Raw genomic sequence first — 12,421 nt, forward strand, 5'->3', positions numbered from 1 at the left:
GCGATCACCTGTGTAAATCGCCGGCCCTCGTTTCACGTTGAGTATAAAATATAGAGGGCTGGCCGATGGATGCGCTACCGGATGTCAGGCTGGCATACCAAATAAAGTCCGGCGAACGTGATTCTACCTGTGATTCGGTGTCGGCAGACGCGTTGCACGTGGACGACGGACGTCGCGTTATGTAATTCCACGAACGGGCGCGCTACGCGTGTGACAAAACGTCAACGTACTACTGGCACGCTTTTCTTCTTTTTCTCCGCGTGTCCGACTGGTAGCTGCCTCTTATATTCCACTTGAATCGCGCACCACTCTCACGCCACCTGGTCGCTCTTCTTCTCTTCCTCTTTCTTCCTCCTTCTTCCATCCTTTCGCCATTTTTCCCCATGTCCAGCATTTGCTTCCGTTATATCAGATGCACCGCGTCTTTCTCTGTCATTCGACAGATTTTACGTTTAATTGGATTTCGCGAACGCCACTCGCTCGCTCTACTCGTTCAATGCAGCAGTTACAAGTTACAATGCCATATCGGTAGAAGTAGAACGCGACACACACGCGACAGTGATAAACAAACAAAATGGGAAGATTAAAAAGAAGAAATTAAAGAAGGGAATAAACAGAAGGTAACAGAACGACGAATGTCTGAACGTAGATACTATTGATACTATAAAGTATCTATATCTAAAGTAACTATGAAGATACTATAAAAATCCGCAATCACTTAGTTACCAAGCCAATATTACGTTCGAGAAACTGACAGTCTCAGCGACGAATTAACAGGCTAATGGAGGGAAACCGTTGTGTTTTGATTTAACACTTTACCGACCGCTAGCGGTTCAACAGCATATGCACGAAACGAAGCATATGCTCTGTTTCGGTTTAGACTCTCCAATACCATTCTTTTCGTTCATCGCGAACGGTAAGTTTTTCAAATTGGTATAAAACTGTGGCAGCTTACAAAGCAACGCAACTGACGTAACCGAGCAAGGTACCTTAATACCAAATAACAAATTACTGCTCAAATAATGAGAAAGATCGTCAGCGACAAAAAGTAAATTAATGGGCTATCAGTCGGTAAGTGTCGGCGACAGAAAACCGATTAATCGACTATCGGTTGGTAAAGTGTTAAGATTGCCAGTTCGCAATAAATTGTATCGGGCAAAGTGTGTAACACGGGGTAACTATAGATCGGGTAACCTCGTATTAAGGATCGTTGAGCGCGTCTAGACATCGTCTATGGGGAATGAAGACGCCAGCTAACCTTGAAATCTCCGAAACCCTATGAAAGAACTATTAGTCTGAAATTACGTTACGAGTTTGTGTAAGCTCGTACAGCATTCGTCGGTTCACCGGTTTCTTTTCCAGACGGTCAGTGGTTTGGCTGCATTGCCCTCGTATTTCGTACATTTCTCCACTTCTGCGCGCGCAATATCACATCGCTTACAATATATCGCAATGCTTTACGTAACAGAGACTGCTGAAAATTTGTCTGCATCTGACTCTGCTAATTTACCAAATGTCCAGCTGGACAATTGTAAAGTACAAATTAAATAATAAAAAAAAAAAAAAAAAATAATAAATTCATATATTCGAAAGGCCACTTAACCACCTGCGATTTATAAAAGTACTTCAGTAGACCAATTGAGACAACCGCGAAAGATCGAGCTTCCACGTCCACTGTTAACTGCGTTGAAATTCGATCAAACGGAAAGCTCCATGTAATTTTAAGAGGAAGAAAAAAGTATTGCGAGACATGTTCTTACCAAAACAAAGCAGGAGAAAGACACGAAACAATTTATTATACTCATCTCTACAAGCCAACTATGCATCTTGGCAAATGTTTTATAAATTATCGTAACAAAAAAATACAGAAAAAAATATTAAAAAAATATATTCAAAAATGTGAATATACAGAGATTATTAAAAAATAATATTTTTCTAAATTACCTACAAGACACATCGAGTTGCTGCTACGCTCAACCGAAAAGTCATCGAGTGCGAAGGGTTCAAATGGGAACTCTGAATTCGCGTGGCTTAGAAGAACAGCAAAAGATAGAACGAAATAAACAAATGTTAGAGAAACGGAGGAATAAAACGCTTCTTCTTCAGTCGATAGAAAATAATACACTTTTTTTTTTTTAATTAACCGCGTCCGCTTGGACCGTCGAACGGAGCAGCTGTTGAGCGCATTAACGATTTTCCCAGGAAGCAGTTGCCATTCCATTGCACGATCGCGTATCTGCGCCGGATCGACGATTTTATCGATCGCCGGGCTCCCAGACGGCCGGTGTTCGTTAATTATGCGATCGGATAATAATTGCATTAAACAGTCATGAAAAGCAGGAATCTTTAAAAGACCGCAGGCTAGAGGTGGCCGTCGTCGTCGTCGTGTTCCCTAGAAAGCAGCATCGTTCTCGGATCTGCAGAACTTAACGAGCCAGCGGTTTACCGCGTCAGACCAGCCACCGGCCAACTAGATTTTAATTGATCCGCAGGGCAATTAAGCCGACCGACTTAAACTTCACAGTTAAGAGCTTAATCGGTCGCGGATCCTTCGCATAACGGGCCACGCGTATCCGTTTACTTTGAGCGGTCGAGAGGCTCGACGCGAAGGTGACGAGTGCCACGAGTGCTGCTCGAGTGCGGCACACCCTTGAACGACGCGAGGCTCTCGGACGACTAAATTTGTAAGCGGTTTGCGTGCCACTTTCCATCGCTGGAGAAATTTTCCGGGCGAAATTTGATCTGAATTCAATTAATTAATCTCATCCGAATTTAGAGAATGAGATTTCATCCGCCTCTGACGAATAAGCGCGCGATTCAACGCGGTTGTGTGAAGTCTCAGAGACGATTCGAGTTGGATCGCCTGCTTGTTGCGATAGCAAGAGATCAATTACCGTAAAATCGATGCAAACATCTGTTGCTATCCACAAGAAATATAAACAAATTTCAATGCTCCCTTCTAATTCCCAGCTACGTATTTCACCCCCAAAGAATTTTGATTTTCGCGCTCCTAGAACGAACTCGAATGCTCGAAGCTCCCATCGGTTCAAACAAATTCGAAATCGTCGGTATCGTAATATTTCGAGCTCCAACTGCGACTCGAACACGCAGCGAAGTGAAAATAGCAAGTACACGGGGTATATATACGGCAGATCGATTTTCTCCCCTTTCCGCGTAAGCTTCGAGGGGACGTTCCGTGCCCGCAGCTACGCTGCGATTGCCCGAGGAGAGGGCTGACTGCACTACGTGGCCATTAAGTGTAATTACGTTAAGTACGGGCGCGCGTACACTGTATGGAAATAGAAGTAGAAATGAGGGGCCACGCTTGAAGGAAGAGGAGACACACGAGAGGAGCGTGGCGAAAGGCGAACGTGGTGCAGAAACGAACGGAGAAGAAATGTGAGGGAAAGGGGTGGAGGAAGAAGAGAAAGGAAAAAGAGAAAAAGAAAGACGCCTCTTCCCCCTTTCCAGATCGGATGACATAAATCCATGCTTTCAATTATGCGAAATTAATTGACCGCGCCTTGTATCTTCTCCCTGCAATCTCTCCCTTCCCTTGCTTTTTCCCTCTTTGTCCGAGTCTCCCTTCCCTCTTTCTCGCACGTCCAGCTTGCGTGTAAGTATGTACTTACTGCAGCGTGAACGTCTCGGTATCGTGCACACGGACCTACGTGAACTTTGTGTATAAATTTCATTGTACCTTTGTCTCGGACTTTGTTACGTCGCTACGAACTTTATGGACCGCGTGAACAGGTAATATGTTTGTGATGTAGCAGCGGATGAAATAGGAGAAAGGAAGAAAAGGAAAGGTAATTTGATGGAGCTGTATCTTTTCATAAGAGGAGGTACGTGGAATTACGTGCTTTCATAGTATTCACGCAGTTAATCTTGATATTGCGAGATTAATTCTTCGATGTTGTTCATCTCTAATGGGTATCTTTAGCATGAATTAATATTCATTTTTGTTTGTTTACTGTGAAAAGTTTCCCTGTGGATGTACATGCGGAGGTACTAGAAATAATTTCTCCTTCGTAATAGTTGTATTTGGAAGGATAGAGATCGGTGTTTGTATCTATCACAATTCTAATGTCAATGAGAATTTAAGGGTTCGTTTAGGTAATCAATATTTCTTGTCAATACTTTGAGGCTCTAAATGTTGACGTAAATAAGGAATCTTCGCACGATCGATATATATTTTGTCAATGTATATTGTCAATACAATATTGTGCATATGTATTGTCAATACAATGTAGTCAACATTTATTGTCAATAGAACATTGTTAACATATATTGTCAATACATATTGTCAACATATATTGTCAACATGTACTGTCAATGCAATATTGTCAACATGTATGGTCAATGCAAATTGTCAATACAACATTATCAACATGTATTGTCAATAAAAAATTGTCAACATGTATTGTCAATGCATATTGTCAACATTTATTGTTAATAGAACAGTGCCAACATATATTGTCAATACATATTATCAACATATATTGTCAATACATATTGTCAACGCATATTGTCAACATGTACTGTCAATGCAATATTGTCAACATGTATGGCCAATGCAAATTGTCAATACAACATTGTCAACATGTATTGTCAATACATATTGTCAACATTAATTGTCAACAGAACAATGTCAACGTTTATTGTCAACAGAACAATGTCAACGTTTATTGTCAACAGAACAATGTCAACGTTTATTGTCAACAGAACAATGTCAATATTTATTGTCAATACATATTATTAACATATACTGTCAATACATATTGTCAACATATATTGTCAACACAATATTGTCAACATGTACTGTCAATACAATATTGTCAACATATATGATCAATGCAAATTGTCAATACAACATTGTCAACATGTATTGTCAATACATATTGTCAACATTTATTGTCAATAGAACAATGTCAACATTTATTGTCAACAGAACAATGTCAATATTTATTGTCAATACATATTATTAACATATACTGTCAATACATATTGTCAACATATATTGTCAACACAATATTGTTAACATGTACTGTCAATACAATATTGTCAACATATATGGTTAATGCAAATTGTCAATACAACATTGTCAACATGTATTGTCAATACATATTGTCAACATTTATTGTCAATAGAACAATGTCAACATTTATTGTCAACAGAACAATGTCAACATTTATTGTCAACAGAACAATGTCAACATTTATTGTCAATACATATTATCAACATATATTGTCGAAACAATATTGTCAACATGTACTGTCAATACCATATTGTCAACATTTATTGTCGAAACAATATTGTAAATATGTACTGTCAATACTATATTGTCAATACATATTGTTAACATTTGCTGTCAACAGAATAATGTCAACATTTATTATCAATAAATATTGTCAACATATATTGTCGACACAATATTGTCAACCTGTACTGTCAATACAATATTGTCAATATGACATTATCAACATTTATTGTCAACACGACATGATCAACATTTATTGTCAATACAATGTCGTCATCATTTATTGTCAATACAACATTGTTAACATATATTGTCAATAGAACATTGTCAACATTTATTGTCAATACATATTATCAACATATATTGTCAATACATACTGTCAATACATACTGTCAATATATATTGTCAATACAGCATTATCAACATATATTGTAAATACAACATTGTCAACATATATCATCAATACAACACTGTCAACATATATTGTCAATATGTCACGGTATCGGCTAAGGAGTAGTTTTTAATAAGAGAAATGAGATTGTACACTGATTACTCAGTTTATACGAAGTCTCAGTTTATGTGGAATTTCGATTTTGCATTGTTTCTTTTTCATTACTTCAAGAACACGTAAATAAAATTTGTTTACCTTTGTAACCACGGTAAAGTGCCTTATAACCGAACACGTAGTACGTGTATGTAAAAATATTTTTTATCAAATTTTCATCGACATTCAGAGTAACAACAATATGTAAATCTGTTCTGTCAATGTTCAATAATAATATCGACATTCAATAATAGCTTAAGAAAATAAGTTCAATTCTGAAAATAGTCAAAAAGATTTTTAATTACTAAATTAAACAAAAATCTAAAAAATATAATTTTCATTTGAAGATGATCGAACGGTTTGTTAATTTGTAAAACTGAAATCTGTATTATATAATATTTGGTTCTTTATCGCTGTGTAATTTGTATTGCAATAAAGAAACATAAATCGTGTTATTAAAAAGCCACCGCTGCTTTCAAGCTTCTCGTCGCGTCGGTAGCATAATTCTACCTGAACTGTGGCAATCAGCTGCAGTTTGCGAAAAAAACAAACGCAATTTTACAGCATCGGCTGCGAATTCGTTAATACTTCGTATTACCCTAATTAACCCATCCACGTGAAAGAAAAAGAAACAAAAAAAGAAAAGAACAACTTGAAATTTCGTGCTACTCGGCCACGTTCACCAACCACCCAAGCACCAATTGCAATCAATCAAACCCAAATTTCTCCCTAATTACACGTTCCTCCCAAAGATCATTCCGCGCCGTCTCCACCCGTCATTACGCTAGAATTTCAACGGACAAGCCTGTCATTTTGCGGTTTCCGCGTACGAACAGGGTCTACTTCCTATCCAAAATATTCCAAGAAGCGATCGCGACTCGTCGTTAAGATTCTTCCAGATTTATGGGCAATTGTCAGCAGATAACCCGCGCATATCACGTTTAAATCATTTCCACGCAACGGCACATAAAATGTTGAATTAATGATTGGAAAGCGAAAGACATATAATTTCTTATTAATTGGATTTTTACGATAACAACCAGCACTTTCAACTTGTTTTAAATAATTTGTAATAATACGGGCAAATGTTCCTACTTAAGAGAAAAATGAAAATAAAAATAAAAAAAAAAAAGATGATATAATACAATAATGCTGTATTGATAGTACAATATACAATATTTCAAATAAATAATAAATCATTTGTACTATTAATTTACCATATATTAATTACCATGATTATTTTTATTACTTTTAAATATTCATCATTAGATCAAGTTTTAACTTCAAATAAATAATAAATAATTTGTACAATTAATTTACCATATATTAATTACCATGATTATTTCTATTACTTTTAAATATTCATGATTAGATCAAGTTTTAACTTCAAATAAATAATAAATAATTTGTACAATTAATTTACCATATATTAATGACTATGATTATTTTTATTACTTTTAAATATTCATCATTAGATCAAGTTTTAACTTCAAATAAATAAATAATTTGTACAATTAATTTACCATATATTAATGACTATGATTATTTTTATTACTTTTAAATATTCATCATTAGATCAATTTTTAACTTCAAATAAATAATAAATAATTTGTACTATTACTTTACCATATATTAATTACTATGATTATTTTTCTTACTTTTACATATTCATCATTAGATCAAGTTTTAACTTCAAATAAATAAGAAATAATTTGTACAATTAATTTACCATATATTAATGACTATGATTATTATTATTACTTTTAAATATTCATCATTAGATCAAGTTTTAACTTCAAATAAATAATAAATAATTGGTACAATTAAATTACCATATATTAATTACCATGATTATTTTTATTACTTTTAAATATTCATGATTAGATCAAGTTTTAACTTCAAATAAATAATAAATAATTTGTACAATTAATTTACCATATATTAATTACCATGATTATTTTTATTACTTTTAAATATTCATCATTAGGTGAAGTTTTAACTTCAAATAAATAATAAATAATTTGTACAATTAATTTACCATATATTAATGACTATGATTATTTTTATTACTTTTAAATATTCATCATTAGATCAAGTTTTAACTTCAAATAAATAATAAATAATTTGTACAATTAATTTACCATATATTAATTACCATGATTATTTTTTTTACTTTTAAATATTCATCATTAGGTGAAGCTTTAACTTTATCCCAAATTTAATAAATAAAATTAATGAATTAATTAGTTAAAATAAATAAAATTTATTATACTGCACCGTGGATCTCTAACTATACAAAATTCTATGTAAATAACAACCTATTTCATTTATTAGATATTACTACAACAAGTATCCTATTCTGGATATTTCACATAATTTTATATGTATCGTATATGTTCTGTGCATGTTTGTAGCTTCAAATTTCAAACACACAACAGATACCGAGTACGTAGAAAAGCTAAGCTGTTTATGCGTTAGCTGTACCGCTTTGCCTGTAAACCTGTAAATTGCCTGGACGAGCTTTTACGCGCGAACGTGATCCGTGCACACGCGACAGGCGCGGAATTCAGATCGTATGTTAATGAGGGCGAAACGACGGCCGCGTAATGTGTCGGCGGCGAAAAAGCGTACGTAATGCCGGTGTGTAGCGGCAGCGACCACCGACGTGGCGCAATAATGACGCGCATCTTTCGATTTTATTATTTTAATGTCGGTCCCGAGCGCCGCGGCCCACGCGACTCGCATACGCATTCGCCGATCCTCGCATGGGAATCGTTTCATTCAACGCAGTTCGCTTGTCCCGTTTTCTTTCCCGCCTTTGCTACGTCCACGATTTTACGACCCAAAATTGATCGTTCCGAGGGTACCTTATCGGGCCATCTGAAATTTCGCCTGCGAATCGCCGGACATTCGATGGCTGCAACTTTGTACAAGTGCGATTTCCGAAGATATTCGATGACTGGTTTCGCAAACGTGCCGGTGCGGAGGAAGTTTAAAATGCGAGCGAGAGTGAGGCAATATATTGGCGAAAGAATAGCACCGATAGGATCGATTGATAAGAGTGGAAATATTAGTGTAGTTGACAACGAGTGAGCTCATTCGGTGCATTTTACGGTATATTTTAGCAAAAGTTGAAATACTTAAGTGTAACTGAGCGTGAGTGTGAGTGAGGATCATGAATGAGAATGTATTGGGAAGTTAGGATCCATCGGTAACAGAGAAAGTATTTGAGTTACTTGACGATGGATGAATTCATTGGTACGGTATGCTTTAGTAAAAATGGAAATACTTAAGTGTAACTGATTGTGAGTATAAGTGAGGCAATACACTGGCGAAAGAATTGGTAAGATCGAGTGGTCGATCAACAATAAATTAATATAGTTGAGTATGAATGTCAATGAATGAACTCATTTGTACGGTATATTTTAGCAAAAATTGAAATACTTAAGTGTAACTGAGCGTGAGTGTGAATGAGGATCATGAATGAGAATGTATTGGGAAGTTAGGATCCATCGGTAACAGAGAAAGTATTTGAGTTACTTGACGATGGATGAATTCATTGGTACGGTATGTTTTAGTAAAAATGGAAATACTCAAGTGTAACTGATTGTGAGTATAAGTGAGGCAATACACTGGCGAAAGAATTGGTAAGATCGAGTAGTCGATCAACAATAAATTGATATAGTTGAGTATGAATGTCAATGAATGAACTCATTTGTACGGTATATTTTGGCAAAAGTTGAAATACTTAAGTGTAACTGAGCGTGAGTGTGAGTGAGAATCGTGAATGAGAATGTATTGGAAGTTAGGATCCATCGGTAACAGAGAAAGTATTTGAGTTACTTGACGATGGATGAATTCATTGGTACGGTATGTTTTAGTAAAAATGGAAATACTCAAGTGTAACTGATTGTGAGTATAAGTGAGGCAATACACTGGCGAAAGAATTGGTAAGATCGAGTGGTCGATCAACAATAAATTAATATAATTGAGTATGAATGTCAATGAATGAACTCATTTGTACGGTATATTTTGGCAAAAGTTGAAATACTTAAGTGTAACTGAGCGTGAGTGTGAGTGAGAATCGTGAATGAGAATGTATTGGAAGTTAGGATCCATTGGTAACAGAGAAAGTATTTGAGTTACTTGACGATGGATGAATTCATTTGTACGGTATGCTTTAGTAAAAATGGAAATACTTAAGTGTAACTGAGCGTGAGTGTGAATGAGAATCGTAATGAGAATGTATTGGGAAGTTAGGATCCATTGGTAACAGAGAAAGTATTTGAGTTACTTGACGATGGATGAATTCATTTGTACGGTATGCTTTAGTAAAAATGGAAATACTCAAGTGTAACTGATTGTGAGTATAAGTGAGGCAATACACTGGCGAAAGAATTGGTAAGATCGAGTGGTCGATCAACAATAAATTAATATAGTTGAGTATGAATGTCAATGAATGAACTCATTTGTACGGTATATTTTAGCAAAAGTTGAAATACTTAAGTGTAACTGAGCGTGAGTGTGAATGAGAATCGTGAATGAGAATGTATTGGAAGTTAGGATCCATCGGTAACAGAGAAAGTATTTGAGCTACTTGACGTTGGATGAATTCATTGGTACGGTATGGATTAATAAAAATGGAAATACTTAAATCCTATTGATTATGAGCGCGAATGAATTCAATAATGAAGTTGCTTTCAATACGAGTCATCTAAATTGTACAAGTATATTATATCAATTTTTGATGTCTATGAACATTAATAGATATTCATTAATAAATTAAGTCTTTTTGGTGCATGTTGAAAACATTAATGTTTAAAGACTTGAGGATAAAAAGTAATGGAAATAACATTGTCTTCCTATTTCAATCTATTTCAACTTCTACAATGTATTTTATACTATTATCATTTTCTATATTCTTCAATTTCATAAAAAATGAGCTGAAAACTGTATCATGGGAAACACGTTTGCACTTAATCAATTATCACCAATTACTGGTTAATTACCAAAGCCTTTTACTATTCATTATTGTGTTATAAACAAGATATTTCAATTTCTACAATATATTTTATACTATGATTAATTTTTGTATACTTCAGTTTCATAAAAATCAAGTTCAAAACTATATCATAGGCAATACGTTTGCACTTAATCAAATATCAATTATCAATAATTAACCACACCTTCTTAAGATTCATTAATATATTATAAACAAGATATTTCAATTTCTACAATGTATTTTATACTACTCTCATTTTCTATATTCTTCAATTTCATAAAAATCAAGTTCAAAACTACATCATGGGCAATACGTTTGCACTTAAATAATTACAACCAGTAATTAACCAAACCCTCTCACGACTCATTATCACGTTACAAATATCCATAACAATAACAATACCATAAAATCGCTCTTCAAAGAACAACGTCTACCAACACTGCTCAACTTCCACATCATCAAACTTAGTCCAACCCAAAACCTAACTCCGATGATTGCTTCCACCCCTAACTCAATCCATCGATAGAAAACCGTGGCTGAAGCCTCAAGTGCCTCACGAATACGCTCCACGTCAGCTTGCCTCGCACTTCCGGTTCTACAGATCCTGACGCAGATACCGCACGTATTTCCTCCTACCCTCCACTCGCGCTTCCATCGGCCCCCCCAGGAAGTCGTCGTTGGTGAACCCACCGTTTGGAAATTAGCATTCTCCATCGACTTTTCACGCGCTGAAAAAATTCTCCATTTTGATCGCGACGATGCAGCACGCACGCACGCGCTCGCGCCGTACTTCTGCACACAGAGACAGGCGCGACAAAGAAGCAAAGCACGGCCAATTAAATATTCATTACCGCGGCTAGGTCGCCGGCTCCGGCCAGCGGAATATCTGCTCCGCGCCGCGGACATCAAAGCGGAATGGACGAGTGCGGCTGTCCAGGACCTACCGGACTCGCTACGTGTGCGCAACCGGTCGTCATCGGCCGCGGAATTCCAAGTGACCACTTGTTATTCCGGACATCGATCCTATGAAACGAATCTTAGGCATCCGCAGCCTTCCCCTACATCGTAGCCGCCGCGGCCTCGGTAATTCCGTCGCTACGAGACGGTATTTTGATAGCAATTTCGTCGACCCGGCGACGTCTCGCGCCACCAGCCGATAGACAGGCGCGTGGAATTTTTAGCTGACCTCCTTCCCCTACCACTGAGCCACCGACACTTTTCTTCGGCGGTGACCGAGTCGCTGCGATACGATGGGTCCTTTGCTTCAGCATTTTCTCAGACACGCGCCAGACACCGTTCGCTTTGCAATCCTCTGGTGAATTTACAGCAGCCACCGATATCGAGCGATTTCTGTTTGATTTTGAAGTGCGCTGTCTCGTGTCTTCTTTCTCATCTACTTTCAGGCAATTACAAGCTGAAGACGAATTGTCGTCTCGTTTTTCTCTTCCTTTTCTTCCTTCATTTTGTCTTCTGTCATAACTGTCTTCCTCGTTTTATACGCAACACTCTAATGCAGTTTCGTGGATGGCGGAATGTTACATTTAAGCGAGATCAATGGAATTTATTTCTGGGGTTGCAGTTTGCTTGAAGAAGGTTCGAGCGAACGAGTGTTTGG

The 12,421-nt window shown here is 36.5% G+C and overlaps 1 protein-coding gene and 1 long non-coding RNA gene across 6 annotated transcripts in view; one reads left to right on the top strand and one right to left on the bottom strand.

The window, feature by feature from the left end:
* Ptc (protein patched) overlaps positions 1 to 12,421 on the bottom strand; it is a 97,349-nt gene that overhangs the window by 10,485 nt on the left and 74,443 nt on the right. The gene's annotated exons all lie outside the window — the stretch shown is intronic.
* Positions 5,703 to 6,355, top strand: LOC139996654 (uncharacterized). Its single transcript, XR_011802314.1, has 2 exons — positions 5,703 to 5,753; positions 6,073 to 6,355. It is a non-coding gene; the product is annotated as an uncharacterized lncRNA (long non-coding RNA).

This window comes from Bombus fervidus, chromosome 18 (assembly GCF_041682495.2).
Source record: "Bombus fervidus isolate BK054 chromosome 18, iyBomFerv1, whole genome shotgun sequence".
Classification (NCBI taxonomy): Eukaryota; Metazoa; Arthropoda; class Insecta; order Hymenoptera; family Apidae; genus Bombus; species Bombus fervidus.